We start from the raw sequence: 11,835 nt of genomic DNA, 5'->3' as shown, positions 1-11,835 counted from the left end.
TACCTTTGTGTTCAACTGTCTTCTCCATACTCCAAAGCCATCTGTCAGCTTCCTCCCACTGCCATCACTTTCCGGCATCTTTTCACTCTCGCAATCCCTTCTTCCTAGTTAGGCTCTGGTTTTTACCCTGTAACCACCAGGTCCCTACATTCTTCACCCTTTGTAGTAATTACTTGTTAAATGTGTATCTCCCCAATTAAACTGTCATTTCTGAAATGGTACCACGTTTGTCTTTTTCACATTATAATCCCCAGGTCTGGAGCAAAGAGACAAATATGTTCAGTGGATGAATAAATGCAGCAAATGTCTTCTCTTAATTGCCTATTAATTATCCAATGTTGATTTTGTTTTCTCCTTACGTTAGTGCATCCTCCATTCCATGTCAGGAATCATTTTTTTCTTCCTTTCCTTCTTAGAAAACATTTCCTAAATCCAAAGTTCCCTTACACCAGTTTTTTTCTGCATATGCCTAAATTCCAATAGTCATAAAATATCCCAATAGAGTATCTACTTGTCCTTACATATCCATATTGAGGCTCCAAATTAGGAAAATTGAAGAATAGATAAATGTTTGGGGAAAAGTTCAATCTAATCATAGAAAATGATGAACGTATAAGATCAGTCTTGGTACACTGCAGCCCATGAACCAAATTCAGCCTACAGATTATCTTTGAAAATGATGTCTTATTAGAACCGAGCCACACTTATTCATTTAAGACTGTTTATGGCCAGGACAGAGTTGAGTAGTTGGGACAGAGACTGTGTGGCCCACACAGCCTGAACTATTTACTATCTGCCCTTTACAGAAAAAAGTTTGAGGACAGTTGGTATAAAGGATTTTTTTTTTAAGGGAATAATGTAGGGAGGATTTGAGTTCTAGTTGATTGAGAGGAAAGACAATGACTTTCTCAGAAAACAAAGGAATTTTCTTGCATGGCATGGTTTCTTTGTCCTTCTAGAGGGTCTCCCAGGTGCCAGATATTCTCAGACTTCAATGTATAATAGTGAACATTAGTATTTCTTAAGGGAATACTTGCTGCTGTAATGAATAAACTCCATACCTCAATGGGTTAAGATAACAAACATGTATTTCTGGTTTCTGTAAAGTCCATGATGCAGGCAAAGGGAGGGGGTTCTCTGCTCCACAGAGTGATTCAGAGACTAGGATGATGGAGGATCTGCTGTCTTCTATACATGGTTTTCAAAAGGTCCTAAGTTAGCAATTGAGGGGTCAGAGAGTATGGAGGATGAGCCAAGTCTGGAAGGGATACACCTGTCTTCCACGCATCTTCCATTAGTCAGAAGTCGATTGTGTGGCCCTGTTAAGATGCAGGATGCACTGAGCAATGATGTCAATGGCTAGAAATCCCTTCCTTGCAACAATTCTATGATGTTAAAGAGATGCACGAACTTTTGCCAGCTGACCATGCTACCTCCCTTTCCTATAAAGATGAGGCACCATTAATAATGACATGTATAAACATTTGAGTGGGAGCCCAGTTATGGAAAAGCAACCTTGCTAAGAGGGCAATAGAAGCTCACATCTTCTGCCAGAAAAGGGAAATTTTAATAAGCTGTATCAGACCCTCTGGATGCAAGTTAGGGTGGTTTCACATTGAAAGTAGAAAAAGACAGATACACACAAAACAAAAATTAATGCAGAGGTTTTGTATTTTTCAGTGTAACTTTATTTTATCACTTTCATTAGATTATTCCACTGTTTTCTCAAAAATTTTTCTTCTTGCATTTGCCACTATAATCTCAGAGGATGCATCAATCAATCAGTTAATCTTTGTTGGAAATTTACTTGATGAGTATCAGTCATAGTACTTAATTATGTGTTAAAAGCAACCATAAAAATGCATTAATAACATTTGCAATCCTGAACTAATTATCATGAAATTGTGTGGCTCATGTCATATTATGATGTTTTTGCCAGAGAAAAAATTCAGAAGTTTTTGACTATCACAGAACTCTAGGTTTTAATTAAGTAATCAGATTCCACAAAGTGTGTATTAATGTATGATCACATGCCTGGGGGGCATTAAAAAGCTGAAATCTGTTATCTGAAAGTCAATTACAATTTGTAGTGTCACAGTATCACTGTAAAATGTCCTAAATTGTAACTTCTTTCAAGAGTTGGGAGGAGAAATTTTCAATCCTTCTTCTGTGGATCACTCAGTCTGAAAGGCATTTACTTCTAGGTCTGTGCATAACTCTACTGTGCAAGAGTTTTTACCTAACTAACATACAAGTGAAATGGAGCAGGACCCTAAGATCCTTGCCTGCCATGTTCTCAGCTTGCCCTTGTCTGTGGAAAAACTGTAGCCAAACAATACGTTTAATTAGTGAAACAAAGGAAAATGGTCAAACTAGACCAAACAGTAATAGTTTTGTCATTAAACAAAGTCAAGGATCTTTAGTTTCTTGTCAAGGGCTATCAATAATACTCTGAGCTATATGCTGGGAGCTGTCTTCTAGATACAGAAACTCCCATAGATACAGAAACTCCCATCAGGTTGAAAAAGTTAACTACATGATACCCAGACTATAATCATGACATAAGGCACCCCACTCCAGTACTCTTGCCTGGAAAATCACATGGACGGAGGAGCCTGGTAGGTTGCAGTCCATGGGGTTGCTAAGAATCAGACACGGTAGAGCAACTTCACTTTCACTTTTCACTTTCATGCACTGGAGAAGGAAATGGCAACCCACTCCAGTGTTCTTGCCTGGAGAATCCCAGGGACAGAGGAGCCTGACGGGCTGCCGTCTATGGGGTCGCACAGAGTCGGACACGACTGAAGCGACTTAGCAGCAGCAGCAGCAAGCTACCACAATTCCAAGAACTGGCCTCAAAAAAATGGAACAAACGGACCCTGGAACTGATGATTAACTATTCTTGAAACAATCAAATAACGCTGATCAGACCACTGCACGACCAATTTCAACATGAGCATCAGAGCTGGCTGTGCTGTTTCTTCATGGACTCCTTCCTTGCCTCCATCTAAAAAATCTCTTGCCCACTGATTGTCAGTGGGGAAGGGAGTCAGCCTTTGGACAGGAGTCCATCCTACCCATTCCACTCCCGCCCTCCAGTTGCCAGTCTTCAAAATAAAGCAAACTTGCCTTTCCACCAACCTCGCGTCTTTACTGACTTTTGAACTGTGAGCAGCTGGACTCACTTTTGCTAACAGATTTGGGCGCCAACGTGAGGTTGCGCTCTCGCGATCTCTGGCTTATAGAGTTTTCTGAGCGGAGCTGTTAGGGTTGCAATCAGCCGCTGCTTGTGGCTTGCTGGCCCTGGAGGGGTTTGAGAGGGTGTTCCTAGCAGCTTCTAAAACCATTCGTTTTGGGATCACTGCTGTTTCTCCCCTGCTTGGCACTGTTGACCAAGGTACGCTTTTCCTTGGTGGAACGGAAAGATGCTTTTGGACGAGCTGATGAGCTCCAACATCCAGTAAGTCCACTGGTGTGCACCCAGCTACTTTCTCTTTTGATCTCGAAGTGCTATTTGGGCATTTTTGCCAGTTGGTTCTGATGTGTGTCTGAGGTTAAGGCCTATTTGTGTTGGGAAGTGTTTGTTTGGGTCCTGTACTATTCACCTTCTGGAGAGTTTGTGATAGTTCTTTCCTCTAGTATGTGAGTGTGCATTTGTGTAATTGGTATTCTTGTTGCCTTTTGTAAAATGGGAAATTCAGGTTCAATTTATTAGAAAAATCTCAGTCTCCCAAATGATTAAAAGGGAAATATCATTATTCATTTCTCCCAGGGAAAATTGTATCTCCAAAATTCACATCAGAACTCAATAACTGATCACCAGTACCTGTCCCCAAATGTGGATTATTTCATATTTTTACTTATTTTGTAACCAAAGCTTTAGTCCCAAGGATTCTCACAAAACGTATTACAAATGACAGAATGAAAAAAGGATCTTGCCCAGTAGCTCAGTTCAGCTCTACAATGTACCCTTAAACTGGCAGGACATTTGTTATCTTGAATAGTCTCATATTTCCAAATAAAGAATGTTACAAAGAGCTATGTATTCATATACAGCAATCACAGAAGGAACTTACAACCTAAAGCAAAGGTAAGCTAACTTCCTTGAAACTTCTTAGATTCTACATCAACTGGACAACGTTTTGTCCAGTGTGAAGACTAGTGGGATTTTTAAACCTCTAATCTAGTTTAAGGGTGCAGCTTTAATTTTTCCAGCTGGCTTTTGAGTTCACAGCAGCTTTTAAAAACAGCTTAACTACAGCTGCATACCATATCCCAGCTATGTTGAAAAAAATCTTCCAGTTTTTGCCAGTTATTTCCATAATGTTAAACATTGACTTTAGCTGGGCAGGAGTTAAGAAGTTTATTATCAGTCTATGCAAGACTAAAATTCAAAGCAAATTAAATTTTGCTTAAGGGAACATTGTAAAGTAACAATTCTTGATATTACATGCCTCATATGATCCATTTCAAACCATAGAGAATTACAGCTTTGTGTCCCTGTTCCAACAAACAAATGTGAACAGCTAAAACATTTTAAAAATGCATCAAGCTTATAAAGTCTCAAACAAACCTTGAATTTTCTGTACATACTCCTGTCAAATGAAGTTAGTTCCTGTACACCACTCCTCTTGGAAACTGGTCTCCTATTTCCTTTCATTTGATCTAGATCGGCTACTAGACCTAGAGAAAGATCCGGACGGCTTGTGATTTCTCTCTCTTATCCTATCTCTAGAAAGGGACCTGCTCCGGCTGCGGGAGAAGCTTCTCCATCTTGGAGATCTGCACTGAGGTGGAGGATTCCTACTCTGATAATCATCTCGAGGGCGACGACCCCAAGAAGGAGGTGGGCCACGATTCAGTTCAGTTCAGTCGCTCAGTCGTGTCCAACTCTGCCACGATTACGATTTCTCTTTTCACCATTCCATAGTTCCACTCTTACTGGGCAGCTGCAGAGTGTTCTGGCATCTAGCTCTCGGACAGCATCAGCTGCGTCTCGGGGATCTTCAACAAAAGCAAAGCCGGGAGGGTTTCTAGCAACCCACACACTTCAGAGTGGTCCATAATAGCCAAAAGCTCGTTCCAGTTCAGTCATTGTTTCCAAGATTACCTACATAAACTTTACAGTCCAATGGACAGGAATCACGATGCATTTCGAGATCTTGGGTTAGAAATGCGGAGGTTCAAATCCACAGAACCTAGGCTAGGTCTTCCTGGTCCCCTCCCGCCTGGCGTTCCCGGATGCTCTCACACCCCCGGCGTACATGAAATGGCCTCATATTTTTATTAATAACAGCTTTCTTAGGATACAGTTGAATGTAATTCACATACCTTAACCTTCAGTATTTTAGCATATATAAATTAGTGCTTTTTAGTATAGTCACCTGGGGCTTCCCAGGTGGTGCTAGTGGTAAAGAACCTGCCTGCCAATGCAGGTTAGACGTAAGACACACCGGTTTGATCCCTGGGTTGGGAAGATCCCCTGGAGAAGGGAATGGCAATCCACTCCAGTGTTCTTGCCTGGAGGGTCCTGGGGACAGAGGAGCCTGGTGGGCTATAGTTTACAGGGTTGCACAGAGTTGGACACAAATGAAGCAACTTAGCATACACACGCATACACACAGTATATTCACAGAGTTGTGCAACTATTGGTACTGTCTGATTTTAGAACATTATTACTGTCCCTCAATGGGATAATGTTCCCATTAGCAGTTATTCCCTTCTTCTGCCCCTTGCTCTCAGCTTCTGGTAACAATTAATCTACTTTCTGCCTCTATGGAGTGTCTTTTCAACGTTTTATATGAATGAGACTCCAACCTATGTGATCTCTTGTGACTGACCTCTTTAACATAATGTCTTTGGGTTCACCCATGTAGTAGCAGGTATCAGTACTTCCTTTCTTTTTATGGATGAATAGTATTCTATTGTATAGATGTACCACACTTTATTCATTAAACAAAATGGATAATGGACATTTAGGTTGTTCTCACTCTTCAGTTATCAAGAATGATGCTGCTGTGAACATCAGTGTACCAGTTTTTGTATAGGCATATGTTTTCAATCTTGGATCATTCAATCTTAGAATTGTTAATACATGTGCACCATAAACAGTCTTGTCCCTTTTAAAAATCTTTATCCTAGTTTGAGATGGTGAAGCTATGCAGCAGTAGTAATTCCCTGTAACTGGTATAATAAATTGCCACACTTTGGTTTAAAACAATACAAATTTATAGAAAGTTCTAGAGTTCAGAAGTTTAAAATGGATCCTGAGGCTGAACTTAAGGTGTTTGCAGGTTCCTTTTCTGACTTCTACAAGTTGTTTGTGGGGCTTCCCTGGTGGCTCAGATGGTAAAGAATCTGCCTGCAATGCGGGAGACGGTTCAGTCCCTGGGTTGGGAAGATCCCCTGGAGGAGGGCATGGCAACCCACTCCAGTATTCTTGCCTGGAGAATCCCCATGGACAGAGGAGCCTGACAGGCTACAGTCCACAGGGTCACAAAGAGCCATACATGACTGAGGGACTAAGCACAGCATAGCACAAAGTGTTTGCATTCCTTGTCTCCTCATGTTACATCTCAATGATTCTTCTGCCTTTTTCCTCATTTAAAGGACTCCTGTGGTTACGCTGATTTCACCTGGAGAGTTTAGGATGATCTTCTTATTTTAAGGTCAGCTGACTAGCAACTTTAATTCCTCACCATGTAACACAGCATATTCATAGATATTGGCACAGAAATCATTGTGGAGGGGGGCCGTTATTCTCCTGCCGCAATACCTCTTCAGCTGGCTTAGTCTCTGCTCCTAAGACTTGAAACACACACACACACACACAAATGAAAAGCAATAAACTGTAGATATAAGATGGTCTAAATTGATACCTAAAAAATCTATCTTGTGGGAATGCAAAATATACAGCCACCTTGGAAGAGAGTATAGCAATTTCTTACAAAGCTAAGCATACGCTTACCATATGCTTCAGAAATCATGCTCCTTGATATTTAATCAAATGAACTGAAAATTTGTGAGTGCACACAAACTTGCAACTTTATTCAGAACTGCCAAAACTCGGAAGCAACTGAAATATCTTTCAGTAGGTGAATACACCAACTGTACATTATGCAGAAGATGGAATATGATTCAATGATAAAAAATGAGCTATGAAGAAAATGAAAGCTATAGAGGAAATTTAAGTGGATATTGCCGAGTAAAAGAAGCCAATCTGAAAAAGTGATGTAGTGTATGATACCAACTATAAGACATTCTGGAAAAGGCAAAAATATGGAGATGGTGAAAAGATCAGCGGTTCCTGAAAGGTTGAAGTGAAAGACTGAGAGGTGAAGAGGTCTCAGGATATTTAGGGCAGTGAAACTTCTGTCTTTGACACTATGACCATAGAAACATGTCATCATACATTTGTCAAAACCCTTACCATGTAAAACATGAAGAGTGAACCTAATGTAAATTGTGGACTTCGATTAATAATCTACCAACGTTTGCTCATCATTTGTAACAAATGTGCCTACTAAAGTGAGATGTTAATAATAGGGGAAACTGTGTACCAGGGAGTGAGTGGGTACAAGGGAAATTTGTACCTCCTCTCAATTTTCTATGAACCTAAAACTGCTTTAAAATAAATTTCATTAATTATTTAAAAACTTAAACTACAGAGATATACTCTTACCACTATAAAAGTCAGGTTTCACAGTATTTCTCAGAACAGTGTAGGTCCTTGGATCTACCCTTCTCAAATGTCTAGATTTCAGAAATCTTTTTCTCATGTGTACAGTTAAAAGCCCATCGGTGTGGATTACCCCAAACAAGAGGTCTGCTAGCTTCAAAAACAGAGCCCTTAGCTCATAAAACACAAAACTTCTAAATGTCTGGCTTTTTGCAGTCCACGTGGTCACAAACAGTTGGATACAACTGAGCGTCTAAATAATATTTTAAAAAAAATACCAAAATCAGCTTATTAATATTTCAGACACTCAAAGGGCCCACTCAGTCCCCATCACCTTATTATACCTATAACATGATTCAGAAACCCAAGAGCAGGTTTCAATGCTCAGTAGCTATTTGTATTAGCTGAAATTCAGAGAAATTTCATCTCAGACAACAGCCGCTGTACATTTAATCTCAAAGTAAGCTATTTTTGCACCTTTTAAGTCATTGTCAGACCCTCTGGGATTTGCTTCTTTACAAAAGGAAAAAGTCTCTCCCAGTGAGTCCTAAAATAGACATCTGAGCACTGCCACCATCTCCTGTTTCCTGTGAGGATTTCTAGCAGGTCAAATTCACTCATCATTAACACTTCTCTTCAAAAATTATGAAAATGCAAGTCAGTCACCAAGAGAGTGAGTTCATTTAAATCTTAGGCATGATTCTGGGCTGAGAATGGGGATACAATCTTCAAGAAGATAAAAACAATTACAATTAGTTTAATTCAAAACTGCTCAATTTAGTTGTTCTTTTGTATTAAGCACATCACAGTTAGAAATCTCTGTGACTTTTTATCAAGCACTGTGAAGTGGGACTTCCCTGGAGGTCCAGTGGTTAGGACTTTGCTTTTCAATGCAGGGGCGCATGTTTGATTCCTGGTCAGGGAGCTAAGATCCACATGCCTTTGGGGCCAAAAAATCAAAACATAAGAAAACAGAGACAATATTGTAACAAATTCAGTAAGAACTTAATAACTGTCCATATCAAAAAAAATCTTTTAGAATGGATAAAGAAGCTGTGGTACATATATACAATGCAATGCTACTCAGCCATAAAAAGGAATGCATTTGAGTCAGTTTGGCCACCTGATGTGAAGAGCTGACTCATTGGAAAAGACTCTGATGCTGGGAAAGATTGAAGGCAGGAGGAGAAGGGGACAACAAAGGATGAGATGGTTGGATGGCATCACTGACTCAATGGACATGAGTTTGAGTAAACTCTGGGGGTTGGCGATGTACAGGGAGGCCTGGTATGCTGCAGCCCATGGGGTCGCAAAGAGTTGGACATGACTGAGTGACTGAACTGAACGAGGTGGACGAACCTAGAGCTTGTTATACAGAGTGAAGTAAGTCAGAAAGAGAAAGGTAAATACTGTGTACTAACACATATAAATGGAATCTAGAAAGATGGTACTGATGAATTTATTTTCAGGGCCGCAATGGGGAAACAGACATGAGAAGAGACGTATGGACCCAGTCGGGGAGGAGGAGAGAGAGGGAGCAGGTCAGCACTTTCCTCTGAGGAAGACTAGCTTCAAGGCTGCAAGCACATCTCTTTCTCTGGAGGGAGGCGTAGTCTCTGTCTTTCAAGGATTTTCACTGTAGAAACTTCTTTGAAAAAATATTCTGGGCCAATGTCTTCTAAAACATGCAGAGCGTATGACCCAAGGAGAGGCATCTCCTCATCTTTCCTTGAAGCTCCTGATCTGCGTGTGCTTCCCCAGTGAGGCAATGTTATTTCCTGACAAATCCACACCCACGTTGTTTACTTTTAATTTTATTTTTTATTGTGTATTGGAGTACAGTAGATTTACAGTGTTGTGTTAATTTTAGGTGCACATCCACTTTTAATTATGTGTTTTGAGTGTTCCTTCCTATCAGAAGCAATTATTTGCCCAGAAAGGTCTAAATCTTCACCGAGTGCCCCTTGTAATTGAAGTCTGGTTCATGATGGTGTTGGTGGTCAGACATGAATCCAGGTTAATGGATGGATGGGCACTAAAACAACAATTTGAATCTGAGCTAGACACCATCTATTAGATTCAGCCAGACAAAGGGAGCCACTGTGACTGCCACCTAACCCTAATTCTGCCACCTAACTCTAACCTAATCCTACCACCTAACTCAAATCCAGACTCTAACCTATATCCAACCAATCACCAATCCCACTGACACACTTGGATGTGTGTCCAGCTCCCTTCTCCAGTGGTTCATGTCCTCACCCAGCCTTGTTAGACCTGTCATATTTTCTCCTCACTGGCTCCTTTCTCTCCCAGTTGCCTCCTCTCTTCCCAGTCTTATCCAGCTCCACTTCACCACTCACACAGCTACCAGAATAAACTTCTAAAATGCAACTCTCAACACGACACTTCTGAAAAATCTATTACACCTCACAGACTGCAGGGTAAATTTCAACTTCTTAGCATGAAACATGGATCTTCCTTTAGTTTGGCTTCTGATTAAAACTTTACATACAACACCCATTTTGTCCTGCCTTCTGCCTCTAGCACTTTTGCCTGCAAAATAGATAATAATAGTATCTGCCACCTAGGTTGCTATGAGAATTATAGGTGTTAATACATGTTGATTGATTAGGAGAATGCCTCATAATAATTGCTTGAGAAAAGTCAGGAGAAGAGTAATTCACTAACCACATCAAACTGCTATGAATGTGTCTAGATGACCCATTATCAACACCCTGTGGACTTTTGGGATACTCTATCACTTTGGACACTACTTTTTCTCATTATAGAACCTCTAATAAAATATTGCCTTACAAGTGCCCCTAGTCTGCTCTCCACATTGTAGAATAAAATCCAGGAGACATTTTTATATTTTACTGGTATTTGGATTCCTAAGGCCATTTCATTGTCTGACTTATAAAAGGCACTTAATTTGTTGAACAGTGGTGTGCTGTTTCTGTTTTTATGGATACAAATGGAATACTACCAGGAGATCTTTCTATGTACTTTTCAACTCTAGATTTTGTAACTGTAGCCTTTACTTACAAGTCTTCTGGATGTCTTTGTTCTACTTTTTTTTTAGTTTTAATAGTTTTTATTGAAGTATAGTTGACTTACAATGTTGTGTTAATGTGTGTCTGCTGTAAAGCAAAGTGATTCAGTTACGTGTGTGTGTGTGTATATATACACACACACTTAAAATATTCTTTTCTATTATGGTTTATCATAGGATATTAAATATAGTTCTCTGTGCTATACAGTAGGACCTTGTTTACCCATTCCATATATAGAAGCTTGTACCTGCTAACCCCATCCTCCTACTCCATCCTTCTCCCATCCCCCTCCCCCTGGCAACCACAAGTCTCTTTGTAATTCTGTTTCTATTTCATTGATACATTCATTTGTGTCATATTTTAGATTCCACATATAAATGATATCATATGATATTTGTCTTTCTTTTTCTGACATCGTTTAGTGTGATCATCTCTAGTTGTGTCCATGTTGCTGCAAAGGCATTTTTTCATGTTTTAATGGCTGAGTAGTATTCCATTGTCACCCTGCTTATTTAACGCCCATGCAGAGTACAACAGGTGAAATGCCCTGCTGGATGAATCATAAGCTGGAATCCAGATTTCCAGGAGAAATATCAACAACCTCAGATACACAGATGATACCACTCTAATGGCAGAAAGTGAAGAGGAACTAAAGAGCCTCTTGATGAGGGTGAATGAGAAAGAGTGGCTTAAAACTCAGCGTTCAAAAAACTAAGATCATGGCATCCAATCTCATCACTTCATGGCAAGTAGAAGGGGAAAAATTAGAAGCAGTGACAGATTTTATTTTCTTGGGCTCCAAAATCACTGCACATGGTGATTGCAGCCATGAAATTAAAAGACGCTACTCCTTGGAAGAGAAGCTATGACCAACCTAGACAGCATATTAAAAAGCAGAGACATTACTTTGCCCACAAAGGTCCGTCTTGTCAAGGCTATGGTTTTTTCCAATAGTCATGTATGGATGTGAGAGTTGGACCATAAAGAAGGCTGAGTGCTGAAGAATTGATGCTTTTGAACTGTGGTGGTGGAGAAGACTCTTGAGAGTCCCTTGGACTGCAAGAAGATCAAAACAGTCAGTACTAAAGGGAACCAATCCTGAAT

The 11,835-nt window shown here is 40.1% G+C and overlaps 1 pseudogene; it reads right to left on the bottom strand.

The window, feature by feature from the left end:
• Positions 1-4,646: 4,646 nt before the first annotated feature.
• Positions 4,647-5,153, bottom strand: LOC138086987 (serine/arginine-rich splicing factor 3-like; annotated as a pseudogene).
• Positions 5,154-11,835: the final 6,682 nt, after the last annotated feature.

Source organism: Capricornis sumatraensis, chromosome 10 (assembly GCF_032405125.1).
Source record: "Capricornis sumatraensis isolate serow.1 chromosome 10, serow.2, whole genome shotgun sequence".
Taxonomy (NCBI): Eukaryota; Metazoa; Chordata; class Mammalia; order Artiodactyla; family Bovidae; genus Capricornis; species Capricornis sumatraensis.
The sequence above is the reverse complement of the archived record's forward strand: the minus strand, read 5'-3'. Positions and strand labels throughout refer to the sequence as shown.